This window comes from Odontomachus brunneus, unplaced genomic scaffold, assembly GCF_010583005.1.
Source record: "Odontomachus brunneus isolate Ranch 3 - 2012 unplaced genomic scaffold, Obru_v1 Obru_scaffold_167, whole genome shotgun sequence".
NCBI classification, from domain to species: Eukaryota; Metazoa; Arthropoda; class Insecta; order Hymenoptera; family Formicidae; genus Odontomachus; species Odontomachus brunneus.
In genome coordinates, this window is record NW_022639617.1 from 70,801 (window position 1) to 76,247 (window position 5,447).

A 5,447-nucleotide genomic window follows, 5' to 3' on the forward strand; every position below is an offset into this window, starting at 1 on the left:
ATGTATTCTCTGTATGCAAGCTCTAGTTTATATGTAATATTGTAGGCAAAAATATTGTTAATAGGACTTATTCATTAAAATAATTTTCATCGAATTCTATAATCTTCTCCCAAGCGAGGAGGCAGATTATTTTTGTAGTATAATGTAGGTAGTAATCGATTAACGGAATGTCAGAAAAGTAAGGCGGAAATATGACAGAATAACAATGATAATATTTACGCATCAAGCTCGTATTTACGCTTCAAACTAACAATTCACCAAAATTCAAAAATTCCTTGGACATGATACGTATTTTGTGTAAGGCGTATTAGACAGCTTAGTACGGTATTTCGTATATGTACAAAGTGATGCTCGTAATAAGAATCTTATTCAATCCATCGGTGGGACTTACTCCTATACGCTGTCAAGGACATAGACGTATCGTCGCAAGGAATTTAAATAGGTCTCTTCCCGCGAGGACATAATACACTCAATCCTTCCACATTAGCCTTTCCACTTCAACATAGTTCAAAACGATGGTTTACACCGACTTATATCGATGATCTATATTTGCTGATTATGCTTTGCATATTTCCATGTGTGGCCAATAATCGTCGTTATAATGTTCTATATATCCACTAAAATGACTAAAGTCAAATTGCGATTGAAGCTCAATGAAATTTGCGGTCGTGTTTGTTTGCCCGATTGAGTTTGCATTTTTGTCAAGCTGTCCAGTTCATTGTAGAATTTTTTTCGACGATAAACAATAACATATAAAATGAAACAACGGGGTGAATAATAAACTGTTTCTCAATGATGTTAGCCATTCAAAGATCACGAGCCGTCGCACAGTGGGAGACTTCCAAAATTCAATATTGCGACTAATACAATAAAAAGAATTATGAATATATTTCCTAAATTACATATAAACTGAATTTTTATATTGTGGCTTGAAATAATATAAACACGTTCCTATTTGTACGAAAACGTGACACTGAATTTGTTTGTCTAAATAAACAATAATTTAAACAATGTCTCTTTGAACTCTCCGTTTGGATCAAATTTTCACATTTAAATCAACGTATAGTTTTTGGGATCTATTAGAAGCACTTCAACTCGTATTATTTTGAAAAAATACATTTTGTAGATTAGTTATTGTGCGATAATTTTGCTATAAGGATAATTAAATAATTTAGTGCTCGTCTGTTGACAACACGGGCATAAATAAGCGTGATAATATATTGTTATTATTATGTTATTACATAGACTTGTGTAAGAAGTATATTTTGTAAAGATCTCGATGTTATCCGCGAGAATCAGAATCACGAAAAATAGGTATTCCCATTAAAAATATTCGATTTACCTTCGTACGACCCTAGGGAACCCAAGGTCAAACTGTTATTACTATTAAATACATTTTTTGAGGCTCTACGAGAGACTTTGCTTCTTATATATATTTTTTATTATAATTGGCCGTTTCCTAGGTATTGAATATTGAGAAGAATATGAGAAGAACTTGTCCCACTGTGCGTCACTTCTCCGAGCCAAGATTCCTCGCGGTTAAGTCCGCATGTGGTGTATCCTTGCTATGATACTGCAATACAATTCAATATTTACAGGTGTACTTATTACAATGTTACAGTTAGTACGCATAACTTAACATAACATCTAAAATCCGGACATAAGACATCTTAAAGATGTCTCAGGTACATTTTACAATAAGCTATTAGCGATAAGCAAGTTGATCAACCACAGTCGATTATTTTTAAAAATAGTGTGATTGGTCAATTTGCTTGCGACTTATGACTAATAGTTTATTGTAGAATGCGCTTTAAAGATATCTTTAGACATCTTACATTCCGACGTCTTTGAGATGCCTTTCAGACGTCTTATGTCCCGATTTTAGACGTCGTATTGCGTGGGAACGCTCTTACTTTTAATTAGCGCTAGCTTTTACTCTTAGTTACCGGTACAATATTGTTGAAACTTCCTCAACTTTTATATATTGGGATCTTGGGTGCTACGAAAGCGCTGCGAAAGTTGGAAACGTGCGTTTCCTCGCAATATCGCGACTCCAATGAAGCACCTGCATTCACGTATAAATATGCACTGCAAGGATTCTGGTGAGGTCCCATCCCACGAAAATGCAGTAATCTCAATAGTCTAGTCCACAATTACTCTCCACATGGAAATGAACATGGTCCAAAGCGAATTTTTATCCCGATCGGTTCGTATTAGAAAACCTCTAGTAAAGAGAAGCGCCAAGCTACTCTGCGATTAGCTGGCATAAATATGTATGGATTTGGACATTGCGACGCCAATGCAAAACCATACATATATATAACTATCTGTTCTGCATTGGCGTCGCAATGTCTAAATCCGTATATGTTTATGCCAGCCAGCTGGTCACATGACCTAGAGATTCTCAGTTTTTCATTGAATTGTCTAGTGAACTTTGCGAAATTCTTGTCGGCATTGAAAACTGATTTCTCAAGTGTAAAAGGGCACAGGTCGGCTTTCAGTAATAATTTCTTACTCTGTAATGTTAGCCAAATGTAATTAAAGGAATCACGGGCCGACGATTTCCCGATATTCGTGTGAGGATCCTAAGTCCGCCTCGCATCCTTGCTCTGTGCATTTTAATGAAAATAATGACAATATAAATAAAAAACTAAAAACAAAGGGCTAGTAGGAGTTCAGACACGGAAGTCGTAGTGCTATGAAACCTATAGATATAGATAAAAGTTCCCTGTTTTTTAGGAAACAAAGCAATTTATTGAACATTTAAAATGTAACATCAAACGTTTCGGTCCATCCGTGGGTCCCTCTTCAATGTATTAAGTGATTCTAAATAAAACGGCGTCAAGAATTTTACTAAATAGACCTTAAGATTGTTAGCAACCGAGACTGGGAGGAAAGAATTGCAAGATATAAAATTTGGAAAACGGTGTTAATTCCAGTCTGTGTCGAAACCTGTCTTCACTGTCCGTTACAATGTTATGATGCCGTTTTTAGAATCACTTCTTACACTGAAAAGGGTCTAGCGATGGACCGAAACGTTTGATATTACATTTTCAATGTTAAATAAATTGCTTTGTTTCCCAAAAAACAGAGAACTTTCATCTATATCCAGTCTTATAGCACAACTTCCGTGCCTGAACTCTTATTAGCCCTTTATTTTTAGTTTTTGATTTATATCTTTGGAGTTCTTTCTCTTTTTTCTCTTTTTTTTTTCTTTTTTTAATGATCTTTTTTTTCTGGTCTTTTTTTTAATGAATCATCTGATAAACTGTAATAATATTATAATAGTACTGTAAGTCTAGGTATTCCGAAATTCACTGCCAATGCTGAAATTCTATAGTATATGTCACATGAACTATAGATTTTTAGTACTGGCAGTGAATTTCGGAACGCAGCTGTAGTCTGTTATCATTACTATCATTCTAGTCTGTTATACTTACAACGTTAGTGTTACAATGTTGTAGTGCAAGCTAGCTCTTATTTGTAATCAACTTCATTACATTTCCCTTAACACTAATAATTCAGTACATTTCCCTTAACACTAGTAATTCATTACATTTCCCTTAAAACTAGTAAATGTTATAAGGAACAGTCTATGCGTGGTCTTGTGTCGCGAAAATTGGATCCGAGTTGTTTCTCGCAATATCGATCTTATCTAATAGTCTATCTATGATGAATATTCTCTGCCAATATCTCGGCATCGTAAGGATTCCGGCGAGGTCTCATCCCGCGAGGATGCAATAATCTCAGTCTCTATACTCCCCTCTTCCTTTCTGCACCAACATCGTCCAAAACGATGATTTACACAAGAGTTCGGCACGCGTTGTATATTTCGACCGACTTTCGACTCTTGCTTCGTCTATTCTCCTTACCTCCTCATCTCGCGCGCCGCTCGAGACTTAGGAACATGTGACTCGTAAGCATTCGTTTCCAACAGTTATTGGAAATATATATGTTTATAAATTACATGATCCTGAGTCTCCTTGTCAGGTAAGAGGAATAGCGCTAGGTGGAACAAGTCGAAAAACGGTCGAAGTTTGCAAGTCATGCCGAGCTCCGATTTACACTGACCGATTCGCGTGTCCCCTCGCGGACAAAGACTATTCTTTTTCGTCGTATCTTCGAAAATGCCGATACTAAATTGAGAATGAGGTTTAATTGAATTTGTTTTCTTGTCTGCTTATTTGTCTGATTGAATTTAAATTTCTTGCCAAATTGTTCAGGTATTTGTAAAATTCTTCATGGAAATTGATTTTTCATATTTAAGATAAAGCAGCGGGGGGAACGATTTACAGTAATACTTATGGTAAAGTTAGCTTGAACGTAAAGATATAAGGAGGACGCAAGAGCCAAAATGCTGGTGTTGCACTAGAATTTAATCACAAAAGTCAATTACAAAGTGAAACGTTTCGATCGTAATATGCGGTCGCATATAAATATAAGATTAAATTCTAGCGCACAACATCAGCATTTTGGCTTTTGTGTCCTCCTTATATCTTTAATTTATCTAATTTTAGAGCCGTTAGAATCTTTTATTACCTTGAATTAGTCTAAACGTAATTAAACATTTTTCCGATACTTGAGTAGAGGTCCTGCGCAGTTATGCCCGTCGTGTATCCTTGCCGATTGCTCGTATGCATAATAGTTGGTATGATATCTGAGAGGCCTTTTCATCGCACCGTTATAGCTCTTGTTAGTTTCTGAAGTCTAGTTTCTGTTAGTCCATGTCTAGTTTTTTTCTATTTATTCTATTTCCACCTAATTTTATTTTAAACGATCCAGACAAATATTATCTATATTTACGTTATTATCATGTATAGTCATCACCAGGTATGTTTATGTTAGAAACATCGCAAGGATCCGCGCGAGAGGTGTTATCCCGTGAGGATGTAATAATCTCCGTCCTCTCCTGTACCTCTCTGTATCTTCTAATAGGAGCAAAGCGTTGACTGACATCGATCAGTACACATTCGCGTATGAATGCGACTGTCCGATTAGATAATCCTACATATCTTAAAAAATGTCGCGTTTAAATTGAGAATAAAAGTTAAATTGGAGCTGAGGTCAAATTCGTTTGTACGATTGAATTTTAATTTTTAGTCAAACTTTCTAGAAAGAAAGAGAGAGAGAGAGAGAGAGTGTGGCTTTTGCAAAACTTTTGTAGACGATAAATGGGTGCAGTTCCGAAAAGCACAAACTTCCGATTCAGCTGGTTTTTTGTGGAAAGCTTCTCCTTAGCTCCAAAATGAAAACCCCTGAAGAATTTTTTCCCGTTCGCCCTCCACCCGTGCTCAAAGTTCAAACTTTGTGTTCGCTGTTTCTTCGCGTCTCTGCGAGCGCGCAAACAGAGTGTGTGTGTGTGTGTGTGTACGTGCGGGCGTGTGCAACTGAACGTAACACATACTAATATATATATATATATATATATATATATATATATATATATA

At 36.0% G+C, this 5,447-nt stretch overlaps 1 long non-coding RNA gene across 1 annotated transcript; it reads right to left on the reverse strand.

Moving 5' to 3' along the window:
- Positions 1-864: 864 nt before the first annotated feature.
- Positions 865-5,441, reverse strand: LOC116851209. The gene is made up of 2 exons (XR_004379548.1): positions 3,441-5,441; positions 865-2,609 (listed from the first exon to the last, which is right to left on the reverse strand). It is a non-coding gene; the product is annotated as an uncharacterized LOC116851209 (long non-coding RNA).
- Between the last annotated feature and the right edge of the window lie 6 nt (positions 5,442-5,447).